General features: G+C 43.2%; 1 long non-coding RNA gene across 1 annotated transcript; it reads left to right on the top strand.

The window, feature by feature from the left end:
* The first annotated feature begins 484 nt into the window (after positions 1-484).
* Positions 485-6,820, top strand: LOC106885956. Its single transcript, XR_001411539.1, has 4 exons — positions 485-567; positions 4,895-5,057; positions 5,168-5,349; positions 6,749-6,820. It is a non-coding gene; the product is annotated as an uncharacterized LOC106885956 (long non-coding RNA).
* The last annotated feature ends 10,055 nt before the right edge of the window (positions 6,821-16,875 follow it).

Below are 16,875 nucleotides of genomic sequence, written 5' to 3'. Positions count from 1 at the left end.
AAAATCAGGCACTGCATGCTTCTGGTCTTTCTATTGCACATGTTACTTTGTCAATTTTTAACAAAAGAACTTCCACAATTTCACTGTGCATCAGCTGCTATCATGGGGCCAGGATTCATGCTGGAGGGGAGCTTAAGGTGGTACGGTGCCCAGCCATCTGCCAAGAGAAGCACGCTGGCTAAGGCAGCAGAACGGGCAGCACCTCTGCTCCTCACCCACTGCAGTGTGTTGCTCAAAACCTGTGAGCAAGCTGAAACCAGCAGTGATTTACATCAGTTTGGGGTTTTGAACTGCTGGGGCTCTGGGAAAAATGCACTGCCTCTGCCAGTGGGACAGTAACCTCTAGTAGAGGCACAAGCATAGGTGCCAACAAGCACAGCCACCACAATCTCCTGAGACCACAAGGCAGAGTGTGAGGAACCGACAGAGAGACAAGATGTCTCAAAGCTTGCTTGGCCTAATTCTCATGTGTTCTACTCCATAGGCGCTGGCCCAAGACCCACAGGGAGCAGCAGGAGTGACTGCGGTACCAAGATGGGGGACAGGGTATGAGAAGAACATCTCAAGGTATTGTAACTAGGTTGGAAACCAAAAGCCCCAGGGGCAGGGACACACAGACACATACACATGTTCTCCTCGCAGGCTGAGTGGATGTGCTGGTGCTGCCAGTGAACTCCAGACAGCAAACTTACGCTCAGGGAAAGCAAGCAGACATGGCACAGGTCATCTGGCCAAGGAACAATTGCAATCTGCTCCAGGAAGGACCCTGCAGTCCTCCAGCAACATATGTTCATCCTCGGTTTATTTTGCTCATTTAGGCTGTGCTATGCTATAAAAGTAGCACTGCTATCCATAACTAGCTGTGAATTACCATACAGATAACCTCTGACTGAAGCTGGCATAGCAACGGAGCAGGAGGCAGGATGCTGCTACAGCTGCAACAGAAGAGGGAGGCAGAAGAGAGGAGACTGTGCTGAAGTCTGGTTTCTTCACCATTAGGTGCTCTAGGCAGTCACAGCAAATCTGGCTGTGCTGCTTACCCATTACTTCTCTACGTCCTCAAGCTGATTTTAAAGGCAGCATTTGGGAAGCAGCTTGTGGTCATGTGTGATTAAAAGGAACAGTGGGTCATGCATTCACGCACACCACCAGCAGAGGAAAGGGTGCATGTACGCTCTGAACTGAATGTTTCCTTTTCTTACATGGCCACAGTAATGTGCATGAATAATTCCCTACTGGGGAAAATAAAGAAAGGAGCAAGCTCTCCCAGACTGCAAAGCATGGCAGTTCTGTAACGAAATTGCCGGCAGAGACAGTCCTTGAACACCCCCTGGAGACATGTGCCTAATGGAGGGAGAGAATTCTTGCAACATTCTAGGACAGGGTGGGAAATCTCACAAAACATGCACTGGGTCCCCTCAACCTTTGGACACCGTGTTTCTCCAAAGCCAGGTTGTAGCGTGGCATTTGGATGGTCACCCAAGGTCACACCCTTGTTGATAGGCAAAGTCTCTGCGGGGTTTCAGACCAATCTGCCTAACAGCAGTGGGGTGGCCAAAAATGTTCTGTGTGAGGCTGCTTATCTGCAAGCTGTTCTTTCTGTCTCTTAGTCAGCAACACTGAAATGCAGCTTCTTTTCTCATAGAGGTTTCAAAGGGATATTGGCAATCTGAGATGTATGGTAGCAAGTTGCTTTAGCGCAAAATCCTTTTTACCATCTTTAAAAGAGGAAAGTTGATCAGACTTAGTTTATGGCATGTTTTTCTGGACCACGGACTATCATCGCCTCTGTCAATTTGACAGCGTGTCCTTCTCTTCTACGAGATATTTGCCAACAACAAACAGCCTAGCGCTCCCTCTGCATGAAGCAGGTAGGACCCTGTTCCTCCCAGCTACAAGCCCAAACGATGCTCATTTAATGATTATAGGTAGATCTTAAAACACTGACAATTTTAGGGGGAAAAATCAGCATGTAGTTGCTGTTATGGAGACAGGTCAATCTGTAGCTGAACCATTTTCTCCTCCACAGAACATCTCAATTTCTTACAGCACGATACCTCCATCTGGGATGTGGACTGAGGGCGGCTCAGATTAACTAGGTTGTCTATGCCCTGGAAGCAACTGAACGGTGGTAGTTCATCTCCAGCTGCTGTGGTAGAAACAAAGAATCCTTTCATTACCTGCAGAGCTTTTGCATATATGTCTCCTTGTGCCTGGCTCTCATTTAGAGTCAGGCTTCTTTATGTTGCTGCACCTACTCATAGGAAACTGAAATTTCGCTTGCAACCACTTTTAAGGTAGTTTTGTGCTGTCAGAGAGGTTTCAGAAGTTAGTAGCAACAGGGCAAAAGCTAAAAGTGACTTTTGCAGCACCTAATTTACAAGAACCTCTCTGTGTTGGAGGAGAGACTTGTGCGCTTATCCTTCCTGTACTATTGAGGTAATAGCATCTACTCTAGCCTGACTGGGGAGCAGCAAATCACCTACAATCAACCAATTTTACATCCTGCTGCATCAGCCAAGTCAGCCAATGCCTTAAGCACTTAACAGGGACTACAGGGCAGAAGCTCTGTCTGCTGTCTAGAACATTACCATGGGGAAAGGCACCTTATATCCATGTTTTATTAAAGAAAAACCCAGAGCAGAGCAGGCGCTACTCACTGGTAGGGTTTTATTGGGTTTTATATGTTTGTTTATTTTTGCAGTTACTGCATAAAACACAGTAGCAGACCGGAGAGTCCTCATGAGTCAAAGGCATCCTCTCAGCTGAATGCCCCATTGACACTATAGATGTTTGTGTCCACCCCATTTCAGTTAACTCTTTTCCAGCAAGGTGTCACAACTTCCACATGGGGGATGCAGCCTGCTGATTAAGATGCTCTTTTTGGAAACCGAATCCCTGAAGGCAGTTGTTCCACCCCTAAGCAAACACTGTGACCCCTATTTCTTGGAAAAGTCTAGGGACACCTGGGTTCGATGTCAGCTGCTGGTTTTTGCACAATGACAACTGGAGGGAGCTCATCCTTTCCCACAGGTAGAAGCACCCTCAGCTCCTGGATTTCACCAGGTTTCAGCAGAAAAAAAGTGCACAATCATCTAGACCAGCCAAGGGAGGAGCACCTTGTAACATGAGGCAATGCCCAGTGCATGAGCAATTTTTCGTGTCAGACAGGGTAGATCCAGGCACCTCCAAGGCAGTGAGAGCCAGGGCATCAGAGGTATTATTTTGGCTGTAGCTGGAATTTAAGTGCTGAAGTTTATGTCCATTTTCATTTGTTGGATAAAATGCAAACCTGGTTCCTGTTCCCTTTTGGATAAGTGTGCATCAAAGCACTACCTTGCGTGTAGTCAGACTTTTGTGTGAAACGCATCCACGAAATATGAGTAAGTGGTGAACTGTGTGCCTAGGAACTAAAATAGTGAAAGTGCCCTATAGGCATAGCTTAAAATGAGTTACCCTCCTTCAATGCTTGCAATATGCACATAATCAGGTATTCTTCATTTTCTGTTACAAGATTTCCTTGGTTTAATTTCCTCTTTGCTGTTGAAACCTATTAAAAGAAAATGATGGAGCAAGCAACTAGAACTTATAGGTGTAACATTCAGTTGTTTCCATAATCACAAGAAAATAAAGTCCGATGGATCATGTAATAGAAAAATGAAGAAAAGTATTTGCTTAATGAATATAAGACAGCGTTAATGACAATATTTTTTGTTGCTGGCACTTTATAATGTTATGGGGACTGCATTATGCACGATATAATTCTAGTGTGTGTGTTTTTTAATACACTTTTAATGAAGAAATGTAGGTCTCATGGCTTTAAATGAGTGCACTTTTCACTTGTAGATAGAAAGAAGAGGGAGGAAATGGCTTGGAGAAAAGAAGAAAAGAAAAATAAGCATCTTCTATCAGAAAGGGAAGACAATAAAAGGACCTTTTATGGAATGAGACATGTGGGGCTTCCATGTCCTTTTCCACCAGCCACACATAGATCTCTGCGTAGCCAACACAGCCTCAAAAGAAAAGACCTTGTAGTTCTGAAATCTAGTTTCAAATACTTATGAGTGAGAACATATTCAGCAGCTGTTGCTTCTTGAAAGGTGCTCTTACAGATCCTTTTGCAACTGTATTGTCCATTGGTCATATTCCTGCAGATGTAGGGTTCCTGAGTGAATGCATATACCCATGGCCATTTGCAAGCATAAGGTAGCTGCTTCTAATTTTTTCCTTTGGGCTGATGTAAGTGGAAAATTGAAACAAAAATGTTTGCTGGAATTTCTTAATAAGGTTCAAAGGGATTTTAGTTATAAATGATATTTTGAATGTAAAAAAGATCTAGACCAAAAGCTGCTCTTTTTTAGTAGCTTCTTTGTCATTGCTATGAACTTTACCACAGGGGGTATACATACAGAAGTGGAAAATTCATAGTACATTGCCCTCTCTGTTGGAACTGTTGTCTTTCATTATATAAATAACTGAAATGAACTGTTGAAAGATGGGATGGATAGAGAAGACCATCTTTTTCTTTTAATGTAATCCTTTTTCCTTTAGTTCCTGTTACACATGAAAACTATGTAGGTTAAAATCCTTTCTGAATCTTTTCCCAGAAATAGCAATGACAAGTTGCTTTTTTGTGTCTTGGTCACCCCAGCTGTGTAATAAAGCAGAATTCTGCTGCAATTCATATTCTGTAACTCTCATGCTAATTAATCCCAATCCCAAACAAAGCTAAGTAGAGAGAGAGAAGCAATGAGTTAAAATAATAAAGCTAATACTTATGCAAATGGGAAAGAACATTCCCCAGTAGCTGGCAGGGTTGGCATACAGCTCATTTTTTCTCCTCTATATGTCCCTTTTTGCATCCCTGTTTTATTCCTCTTCTCATTTCTTCCAGAAATCCTTTGCTGTGAAGCAAAGCACAAGAACAACTGTTCAAGCACATTGACTGTGTGCATGAAGTAAACCTGATGCTCATATGGGGATGCTTCACTGTGCCATGGTACATGATGGCACCTGCCTATCTTGGTCAGGAAACTCCTAGCGAGCAGGATGATTTGGTACAAACAAATGTGTGTTATGCTCAACCCCAACCGTATCTGTGAGTCTTCCCTGGGAAGTAAAAAGGAAATGTCTGTGTTTACTATGTTTTTTTTTTCCTCTTTTACAGACCAAAGAGGCTCTGCAGGTGAAATCACGAAGGGCTACGCTTGAACGGATAGCACAAGCCTAGGAGACCAAGCTGGTGTTCCCAGACCTCAGGGAGACTCCTCAGCACCCTGTCTTCAGGGTAATTTCATTTGGATCTCCTCCTTCCTTCCACCCTTTATGTCGGGATTTAAGGCTGTTCAGGTAATGGACACCCAGGCAATAAAACAGAACTAAAAAAGCTTTCTACAGTGAGATTGTTTGAGGTTTGGCCCTTTCTGTTTGTTCTTACAAAGCTATCCAAGGCACTGCACCTGCAACCTTCTGTGATGTATCTCACCTGGGCAAAAAAAGTGGCAACACCCTGTGTGGATAAAGGGTCCATCTATTTTAAAGACAGAGGAAATCTGGACACCAGAGTTTTAAATAAGTAAATTCGTAGCCAAAGTGCCTTACAATTTAAATTCTAAGTACTTTGATTCAAATCAGGCAATCCAACGAAAAAAGTCTAGCCCAAATTTATTGATACCATAAAGCCAGTGTCACCCCAACAGAAAAGTCCCTACCCCAGAGAACTGAATGCAGAAACAGTGTCCTTGGCATGTGTGTGTGTGGTGCACAGGGCATGGGGGCTGGATCACAGCTGCTGACACTGCAGTATAGCACTTAAAAAATAATTGGAGCAGGTCTCTGTCACATAGCTCTGCTTAGTGCCCACTTGCTGCAGTCATTATAACTGATGGAAGTACAAACTAATGGTCAACTGAAGGAACACGTGGACAGAAGAGATCTTTGTCTTGCAATTTTTGGGAACCCAGCAAACCCAGCTTCTCCTATCTTGCAAATGACAGACAGGATATTTCCAAATGTAATGGACTTAAAATGTCAGGTGTAATCAAGGGTGAGACTGTGAATGCAAATGAACTGTTTTGATAAGTGCAATCTAAATACCAAAGCGAAATTACAGCTACCCTGTCACTGCAGTTCTGCCGTGTGAGGTGAAATAGCACACAATCCTGGGAGGTGAGCAGAGGATGCGCATCTTCTCCCTGCAGTTGGGGCACCAGCAACCCCTGAAACCAGGCAGAGCAAAGGGTTGCTGTTAGGTATGGTTATCTGAGAAACGAGGGAAAGCTGTGATAAAAGTGCAGGGCAATTGAACTGGAAAAAAAAAAAGCAACAAACAACTTCCTGATGTTTTCTTTAATTACTGGTTCTGTCTTCTCAAAATATTGTGTAGTGTGCCTTCACTGGATGCAAGACATCTTCCATCTGAACAACAGATCGGTAGTTGCAGATCCTACAAGAGTAGCCCTACTGCAGAAGCAGGCTCTCTGGTCCTTCTGCATGATGTGCCCCAGCTGTTCTCCAGCGCCTGCCTGTGTCTTTGTGGCATCACTGAATAACTCAAGCTGTGCTCTGGAGATTGCCTTCTCCCCTACTACCACTTCGAAATTACTAATACTTTATTTTGCTTTAGAAAGACAATCTTTCAGAAAAGCAGAGATGGAGACTTTTAAATTATTCAACCACTATGCAAATAGTAACTAATTTTTGCAATGCCCTGGTGAGGTAGGTAATTATATGTTATCCTTTCTGACAGGCAGAGACATTACATTTGATTCACTGACTCCAGACCACAGGCGAACTTCGAACTAAATTTTCCTGGGCTCAGGTGAGATTTTGGGTAAACCTCTAGATTGATCAGAGTGCTCTTTTTCTTTTCCCATTTTTGTCTCATAAAGAAACCAGGCTTGGAAGAATATCCCTTGACTGAGCTGCTAGAATATGTTCATAAATGATTCACTTGAACCTTACACAGTCAAAAATGACACTGAAAGTACCATGGAAATAGATTTTTGAGGCTAGATGAGTCACCTGGGTTTCATTACAAGTAATGACAAAAGCCGATTCTGTTACTCACCCAAATTTCATCCTTGCTGCCTAAAATGTTATTGGTACATCGTCTACGAGTGATCTGGCTGGATCAGTCCAGCTATCTTTCTGGTTTAGGGTTTTGCCGTAGAGACACTGTGGTTTTGGTGTGTTAGAACTGTGTAAACCTGGAGCAATCAGCATCAATGTTAGGTACAAGTCCTCAGTAATCCAAAAATGTCTTGTGGTCTGAAACAGGTTTTGTATCTCTTCCAAAATCTGCCACCTACAACAGCTCAATTATCTTGTGAATGACTCACTGAGTTCTTGTGGCAGTGAGCTCCCATCCTAATTAAAGGGAACAACAACTTGAACTCTTTCCTCGCATAGGTTTCCTGTCCCCTTTCCACCTTCTCTCTGCCATTCCTTAACTTACTTCCCTTTTGACTTGTTCCCACCTGTTTGGGCCTGTGCTATCCTGTCCCACTCCTCACGTTTGCATGCTCGCCATCACTCTGAACCCTTTCTGCATGATTTTAGGTGACCAGAAGAGTGCACAGTGCCCCAAGGGCAGCGACAAAGGGGTTACACAGCAGCACTATGAAAAAAGCACCGCTGCTTCTCCGTCCTGACATTTTGCTAAACTGCTGATCTGTAGACCATAGGTGGGCTCTCGCTGTCAAATTGTACTTGCTGATGAAGTCCATCAACCATGCTATTTGATCTCTGAGTACCCTGAGACTGCCACCTTCATCCCTGAGCACATCCTACTCCAATGCTTAATTACCACTACAGGCATCATCTTCACCTTCAAAACAAAGCAAGAATCATACTCATAAAGAAATACGGCAACTGCACAAAACCTTGGTTCTGAAAAGTACTCCCAGGCCCATCCTTACAAAAACTTCATCACTATAAAACTCTTGAATATTTCTGAAACAACTTTTACTGTTTCTTGACAGGAATTTACAGTTTTTACATGCTTTGAATGCTCATTTTTGAAAAAACAGTAGTTCCTAATGAAGTAATGTACAATCTGACAGCAAATCCTTGCCTCAAACATCCTGTAAAAGATCTCTTTATCTTGATTTTTTAAAGATGCAGAATATGACACATGGGAAGATGAAGGAATTTGACGAAAGTCACTCAAAGTCTACTACAACAAATGAGAATTGAACTAAGAACTGTAATCTCCTTCTGCTTTTATGATATGCTGTTCGCTAAGCTTCTTGGTAGCTATGCTATAGTTCTGCTTGCTTATATTTTAAATAGTGTTTAAAATGTAGAAATCAATTTTTCTAGCGATGCATGCATGCGTGTACAAGCAGGTATGACATATCTCCTTAGTCTTAATTCCATGTTAATGCACATAGAAAACTGCCATCTGCTAACTAGTCAGGTATGGAACTGTGATTTTTTTGCTACAACGGGGGGTAGGGTTTATATTCACAGCCAGTGTACAGTGAGATGTGCTCTTGCTTAGGATCCTTTGTCCTAGATCTCTAAAATGGAGGATAGAGACTTCCACTCCAGTATGGCAAGGCTTTTCCCCCTATTCTAAAAACGCAAACACAAGTTCAGTTTAGGATGGCAGTCTTATCAAATAGATCTAAGCCATCCTTCTCCTGTTTTCAGTTCCCATTGTCAAAATGGGATCAAGGATCTGCCTATGATGTAACTACCAACAAGTCAATACGGTTAAATATTAATTTTAAAATTCAACAGAACATGTGGGTGATTATAATAATTCAGGGCTCTAGGAGCACAGCAAAGAGAGGACCTCAAGAGAGGCCCCACATAGGAAAACTGAACTCATTTACCTGGTTTTACAGAAACTACTTCAATACATTTGCTAATTTAATAAACACTCTTTGCTCCTGCTGGGTGGATTCAGTGCTCACCACAGGTGCTATTTACCTCTGAAGTGCACGATGACTACCAATCAGACTTAGGGAGAGAGGTGCATTTTTCAATAACAGAGCAGTGTCTGAACGTGTCAGCAACTCATTTCTCTTCATTCCATATTTAAGTCTGGTAATGCTAACGCTGAAAACAAAGATTCAGTTAATAGATTTAGAGGACTTTGCTAAGACAAGTAAGAACATCTCAACCAAATGCTCTGTTACGTCTCCAACCATGGACTCATCAGCTCTTTGGAAGGTGTTTGTCCCCAATACAGTTTTTTTCCAGTAAGGGGTTTACACATCTTGTCTTTAAATGCATTCTCTCGCATGTACTGCCAATATCTGGGCATCCCTGTGAGTGTGCACTTGGTACAAGATCTCTCTCTGGACACAGGTCCCAGGACCATATGCAAAACTGGGAGCATCAGCTGTGAGAAAGGATCGCAGGGTCCTTGTTCTCGTTATCAGTGAATTTTATCCCGGCCAGAGGAGAAACGGAAAGCAGTACATAAAATTGCCGTGATTAATGAGGAGAAGCAAAAAGTAAAGTATCTTGAGTATTATGAAAAAGATAGAAATCCCATTTCAAGAACATTTGTAGAAAAGATAATCATGCTATGCAGGTTTGATAGGTCCAGCCTTGTGCAGAGTTACACCAGCAGAATGTGGTATTTTTGTGGCTTTAGCCACTTACATAGATCTAACGTGGCCCAGGCCAGAAAACTGAGGAGCTTTGTTTTGTTTAAAAAATTGGGAGTTTGAAACTTTCCATTCTGGACAGTGTGAAAAGAAAACCCTTTTGCTTAGAAAAGAGAACGTGGGTAAGAAAGTATGAGCATCTCCACCTGAGTACATACAATAATGTGGAAATTACTCTGTGGACAAATCAGCTGAATGTGATGGTAACACAATGGTCTGGCTGTGCTCCCCATGACTTAAGCAGCTTCTTAGACAAACAGATTTATGAAGAAATATCTTCTACATTTCATGAAGAGTGCTGTAATCCCTGAGTGCTGGTTGGTATCTTTCACACCTGGAATCTATAGTAAGCCCAGATCAATATACTGAGTCATATGAACCTTTCCAAGAAAAGTTTCTGTTTCACCTGACAGGTTTTCTTGGGAAAGACTTAGAAAATAACTCCATACTAGTATTGATATGAGAATGCCCTCTGTTTTGGTGGCTTATTTGCATAGACCACAAAAGAGCAAACAGGTTTTTTTCCAACTGCTTTTTCTGATTCTGCTTAGACTTTATACACAAGCAGTGGCTGAGAAATTCCTTGTGCTATACTCCCTCTCTGGAGAGAGGATTTTTTTCCAAATCTGAGCTGCTCCTGAAAGCAGATGAGCAACCAAACCTGGAAAATACTGAAATGTTGGCCCTAAAAAGAAAAATCTTTTACTAACATACAATTGCTCTAAATACCTGAAAATCTGTCAAGAGAAGTATATAGTCTCCTGACAAGTCCACCTTACTTAGAATGGCATTGAAAAAGGATGACCCGAAAGCAGAGTCCCATCGCTCTGTCATGAGTGGTCCTACTGTTCTATGAGCTGTGATTTACAGTGGTTTTGTAGCATCTTCCAAAATCTGCACAGGTTGTTTTCTAACATGCAAACAAAAGTGAGACCTACATAAATGTGATGGTGAACTTGAGGTGGCATTTGTCAATAAAACATAGGATTCGCAAAAAAAGATGACTTCTAGATACTGTCACAAAAATACAGGTTTTCCTCCTATTTATGTTCCTAATTGTTATGCCCAAAATAAGGCTCCAAGATCAGATGGCTGAGGTTAATGTGGATAATAGCTGGTGGGTGAGAATATGACACAGGGGAAAGAAGGGGGGAAAGTAACTGTGAAAAAGAGTGGAACTGTTTGAGAAATAGAAGTGCAAGTAACCTAGGAAGAACAGTGAAAGTAGTAAAGAACTGCAGAAATACCAAAGTAGGCTTTGGAGTAATCTCTAAAATCCTCTTTGTCTAAAGCAGATAAAGGGCTTGAAGAGGGTATTTCACAATCTCTCTGCAAGTTCTTGGTCTCAAATCTAAGGAACAGAAGGAACGCATTTTCCTCACAAGCTGAAGGGAATGAAGTGAATAAGGAACAGCAACTTGGCCATCATGGAGGGACTGCTGGTTAGGCCCCAAAATAAATGAAAATAGATTGTTTACCACCTACACAAGAACAGAAGGTAAGACTGCTTCTCATATAGAAGTCAAGGCTCAGATGTTACAACTCTGCAGCTGTGGTGAGTGATGCAGAATTAGAATGTGCTTGTAGAAAAACTATTAACAATTGCCAACTGTTTCAAAGCCTTCTCTCTCCCCTTCTCTTTCATGAATGGTTCTTAATTAGACTACTCTTTAAATGTGGTTACCAGTTAATGAGAACCTTCAAAGGAAAACAGGGTTAAATTGACAATGCCTATTTTTTTTCCTTTTTAATCCTTTGTGCCAAACTGATGTTTTCCCTACTTTCATCACTAATTTCAGAAAAGTTAGTTGTCGCAGAATGAGTATCTGCAGACAAACAAGAAGACACAGTTTGGTGTAAACCACACCCAGCCAGGTTTTCATTCTCAGCCGCTCCATGTGGGTATGTTAGTGCAGGGAAATAAGCAAATCTTACCATAGCCAGAGTTCATAACAGAGCTGTAAGTATTTATCTCTCATCCCTTTAAGTGCACTTTCCCAATAACGCAAATGCAGAGCTACCTACCAGCCTGGTGCACATTTTTATGAAAAATGATGTTTACAATGCCCTTACTGCTAATATATGAATTACTTTAGCTACTTTAAACAAGTGTGGATTGGAGCTTTACTGACTAAAGCACACAGCGCAGTGAAAAGGAGCTTTTTCCCCTGGGGGAATTTTGATCGAGGGAAGCCCTAGAGGTATAATGCTGAGGGGCACAGAACAAGCACAGTTTCTGTCACAGGAATACATCCTGAAGCAAGTGAATTTACAAGAGTTGGAGGGGGAGGAGAGGTAAAAAAAGGTAAGGTACACGGCAAGAATTAATTTCCAGGGAGGGCAGTGCCAATGAAAGGAGTGGCAAGGAAGAGCAGGGCATCGGTGAGAAGTTAGAAAAGCCCAGAATAAACATGGTGAGCTGGGAAGGTAGAGGAGAAGATAAGGACAGAAACCTAATTGAAAGTTGCGAAGTTACATTAAATGTTAGATAGAAAAAGGGAAACTAGCTGGTGGGCCTAAAATGACCTATGAAGTGAAATGGAAAAAGTGAAAGAAATCCCTGATGCAGCTCAAAAGTCTGAGGGATAAAGAAGAGAAGCCAGGAGAAAGAAACAGCAGGTTACAAAAAAGCAGGTTTGCCAATGTTTCTCTGTATATCTTTTCTTTCTTCTTCTTAAAAGATCTGTCTGGATGCAGAGGGCTGTTCCAGCTTAAAGGCTCAACCTTTCTGGACTCTGCTTGGCTTGGCCAGAGGCAGCAGGATCCCTAAGGATCCTGACCCTGCAGAGACCCCACGTTGGTGGCACCATGTGGGAAGTTGATGGCACCTGCCCTCCGCCCTGGCCACCAAAACCTTGCCACATAAACCCAGCAGCAACTAGCACGGCTACAGCGGAGCCTGCGGGACGGATGCGACACTTGCAGAACACCACAGCTGGCAGCAGCGTGCCAGCATGCAGCAGCTCCACAGCACTTGTGCCATATTAGGTAGGTCCTAAGACTAGTCAAGGGGGACCCTGGGGCTGTTTTAACCACAAGTTAAGCAGAAGAAAAGGAGGCGGCAGGTATTACCTCATCTGTAATTGTAGGACTCTAATAGTACTGCCGTAACGATGGGGATAAAACCCAAAAAAGCATCACAGAGTGCAAGTGTCTTGCTGTCTGCCCCGAGTGGTGGGGCACAATGATTAGGATTCTCTGGGGAACTCCAGGTTTTGGCTTGTTAGCTTGGCTTGCAGGGGCAGGCGGTTGAGGATAAGAGAAATTTTGATGGCAAAGTACAGAAAGGGAAAAATACACAGCATGTCACTTTCCAGGGAAATTGTGAGTCACAAAGTAAGATAAATATTGTCTGTCAACTCTACACTTTTCTGTATTTTCCTAAATATATATATGTATACACAGATATATAGGTAAATCTTCCAAATGCTTAACTATAATTCAACAATTTATTAGAAAGTTTCTTCCCTGGTACTTCGCATGTTTTATTCCCAAGACAAGAGAAAAGAGGTGGAAACAAAACCGTTCTCAATACAAATCAGATCAGCCCCTTCAGTTTCTTTGTTATGGTAATTGGTAATTACAGGAAAAAAAAAAATCTTAATTTAAGATGAAGATTGCTCCAAGTACCTTCCCTGCACATGATCTGTCAGCAGCCCACCTTTGGATGACACCTATACTGGAGGTTAGAATAGGTCACACGAACTCTCTGAGCAGCCACCAGCCGCGGGTCTCGTCCCCACTTTCCCCAGCACTTGGGGAGCAAGTACAGCAGCACTGAGACCGGGGTCATTGACATGAGATCTGATGGGAGGCATCTCTTTGACACACTGTGCTTTCCCCCCAGTTTAGCCCAGCACCCTGTGGTGCCAGTGAAGCCATCAGGAAAGCTTTGAGCCAAAATTAGAAGCTTAAAGAGGGTTAACCCCTCTCAGGGAAGACTCACTGCCTGGTCCTCCTTTGATGGAGCCAGATGGCTCCCGGCCCCCATGAGGATGAGGGTGGCTGCATGCAGCTGGTGTTGGGTCACTGCACACCTGCCTCCATCAACGGGACCTTCATAACAAAATCTTACCCAGCTTTGTGCCCACCTGCTGCACTTCAACAGGGTGCTCCCTGAGTTGTGACCAGTGATCCCTGTTCTCCTAAGTCAACTTCTGTACATGGCCCTGCAAGGCACTTAATTTCTAGCTGGAGACTTGACACGTATCTGACCAGTGTTAGGTTAATGGCACTTGCACTAACTATCCCATTCAGAGCTGTATTTTGTATTCCATTTCTGTTTTCATCCTGGCTTGAACCCTTGGCCGGAGTTAGAAGGTTCACTGAGGGCTTCCCGTCATGGCTCCTGACACTCTCCCAGCCTGTGGGCAAGTTTTTCTGGCAGTCTGTGGTAAGCTTTGCCCCCAGCAATGTGAGGGAATTGCTCTGATGAGTACCCAGGGCTTCAGTGGCAGTGGGGAGGTCAAGGAGAAATAGCTAAGGTCTCATGGAGGGCTGTTGGACCTACTTCCCCAGCTGCTTAATTATCCGGTTGCCTTCCTGGCCATGTCCCCTTGCCTACACACATGCACGTGTGCTTGTCTGCACACACACACGCACACAGGGCAGACTTTTCCGAGTTCAGATTCTAGGGCTGCTATGCAAAGTGTGGCTTTATTTATTTATTTCCTGAAATGAATGGGTGACATCCATGACGGAGAGATTAGATTTGGATAAATTAGACATAAGCAGAACCAAATATTTTTAAAATGGTCCTGGAAAAAGGGAAAGTATTCATATTCACAAAAGTATTTGCTAACACTGCTGAAAGGAGTCATAATTTGATTCAAGGATAGCCTTGCCTCTTTGTTTCCTTCTGAATGCTTTTGGAGGCTTGCTTTCTAATCTTGAAAAGATACGTGTGCTTATCTATGCCTATTTTATACTGTTGTGCTCTTGTTTTTTTCTGAACTATTATAAAAGCAGGAAACAAATTAAAACCCAATGATGTGAAAGAAATTTCCAGCTGCATTTGGGTGCTTGGCAGTGTGTATAGGTGTGCTGCAATAAAAATGCAGCCTCTCAGCAAATGTAAAAGAGGCATACCTGCACACCCTCTGATACAGCGCAAATAAATCTGCCAACAGGTAATAAATGAATAATGTCAGTGACTACTGAACCTCAAAACAAATACATTTCACTGTTAACCAGGGCATGTGTGAGCTCAAATGCAGTCACAGATTCTACAATACCATTTTATAGATCACTGTATTTGTCCATAAAAGCTTTAAATGTAAAGGTCGAAGGAAAGGACTGTGTGTATTCAGAGGAAAATACCTAGCAATCATGCCACACCAGTGGGAGATATTTTCTGGAGCAGAGCAAACTCAGGGTGAAACCTTACTTCCATTAAGAGGCTGAGCAGTATTCTATATAGATAACGTGAGAAAAGCTAACAAAATCTGACATTATCTGGACTTTCCAGTGTGCGCCAAACAATTTGTTGTCATTTACTGGTGATTCTTCAGTTCTAATGGAGTTAAACTGGAATTGCATTGGTATTATCACTAATGCTTTTCAATCTGGTTTTGCTCTATGAGATTTTTAATGAGTTGTTTTGGTGTTGTCATTAATTCTTTCCCTTATCGTAAAACCAGTTACAGGATTGCCCTCTCTCTCTATAGATTTTGTATCTGCTGTGTTTGTATATTAAGTCACATCAGAACTAAAGTAACGATTTGTGGTAAGCGAACTCATATGGAAGCTTCTCAGAGTGTGCACTGCCCATGAAAAAATAGCAACTACATTGAAAATAATGTTTACCTCCCAGAACCACGGCAATTTTAAACTCCGAGTCACGCACTCTCTGTTTTTTCGGCTTTTGGCCATTTGAGCCCCAGGTGAGAGCTGCCACCACCAGCATCCAGTGTCCCTGAGGGCTGACTCACTTGGCACTGAGCTACAAAGGCTTTTGCTGGAGCCAAGGCAGCCGCTGTGGGTAGGGAGCTCCCAACAAGAATGGCAGTGTTTTCCACAGAAATAAACATCAGGTCTTTCGGCTGCAGTTAGGCAAAAAGGAGGGGGGACCACAACAAAATCTCCAACCCAGGTCTTTCCTTGGGAGTCTGGTTTTCACCCACTCGCAGCACATTAAAGGTGAAGCTGTTATTACCCCCCAGCCACCCCTTGTGTCTCATTGCTTTATCAGGCCAGGCTGAAACACACAACCAGCCAGCTCTTGGGGAGCCATCTCACCCAACCCAGTTAACCTGCTGCTGCTAGGGTTGAAGCTGCTTCTCTCTACCCAGATGACTTAAAAACTCACAGGTGCAGGGTGGCAGAGTGTGGCACCAAGTCCTTACACATGTGGGTTTACATTCATCCTCAATGTCTCCTGACACACAGCTGCTTCCCCATCCCCAGTGAAGCAAGAAAACTAACCTGTTCCTGTCTGACAGCTCTCCCACACCATCAGTGAACAGAGCAGGGCCATCCAGGAACCAGGACTGCAGCTGTAGTTGTTCCCACATTGACATCCTATGATGACAGGCTGAGAGAGTTGGGGCTGTTCAGCCTGGAGAAGAGCTTATAGCAGAATACAAGTACCTGAAGGGGGCCTACAGGAAAGATGGGGAAGGACTCTTTGTCAGGGAGTGTAGTGATAGGACCAGGGGTAACAGATTTAAACTGAAAGAGGGGAGATTTAGATTAGATATTAGGAAGGAATTTTTCACTATGAGAGTGATGAGGCCCTGGAAGAAGTTGCCCAGGGAAGTTGTGGATTCCTGGAGGCCTTCAAGACTAAGCCGGATGGGGTTTTGAGCAGCCTGGTCTGGTGGGAGGTGTCCCTGCCCATGGCAGGGGGCTTGGAACTCAATGATCTCTAAGGTCCCTTCCAACTCAAACCATTCTATAATTCCATGATCTAGCATGAGATTTCATATGTCATAACTTACTTTTCTTTTTGTTCGCACCTCTGTAATGTTACCACTTACCTGAACCATCACCAACCTTGAGCAGCATTTGGAGAATCTGGACAAACTCTCCAGTGATACCTGGCAAACTGATTAGTGTGGCAGCAGTGGCTCTGACCTGCCTGCAGAGGTCCAGAAACACCAGGCAGGTATGCTCTGCCTGTGCTGATCACCTTACAGGGATGCTAGCGGCAGATCTGATGCTGTCAGGCAGATCAGATGTGTGCCCTGCATCTACAGTTGAGCTAACGCACTTGAAATGCATTCAGGCCACAGCTTGTGTGGGGCATCGCACG

Source organism: Calidris pugnax, unplaced genomic scaffold (assembly GCF_001431845.1).
Source record: "Calidris pugnax isolate Ruff unplaced genomic scaffold, ASM143184v1 scaffold13, whole genome shotgun sequence".
Lineage (NCBI taxonomy): Eukaryota > Metazoa > Chordata > Aves > Charadriiformes > Scolopacidae > Calidris > Calidris pugnax.
The sequence above is the reverse complement of the archived record's forward strand: the minus strand, read 5'-3'. Positions and strand labels throughout refer to the sequence as shown.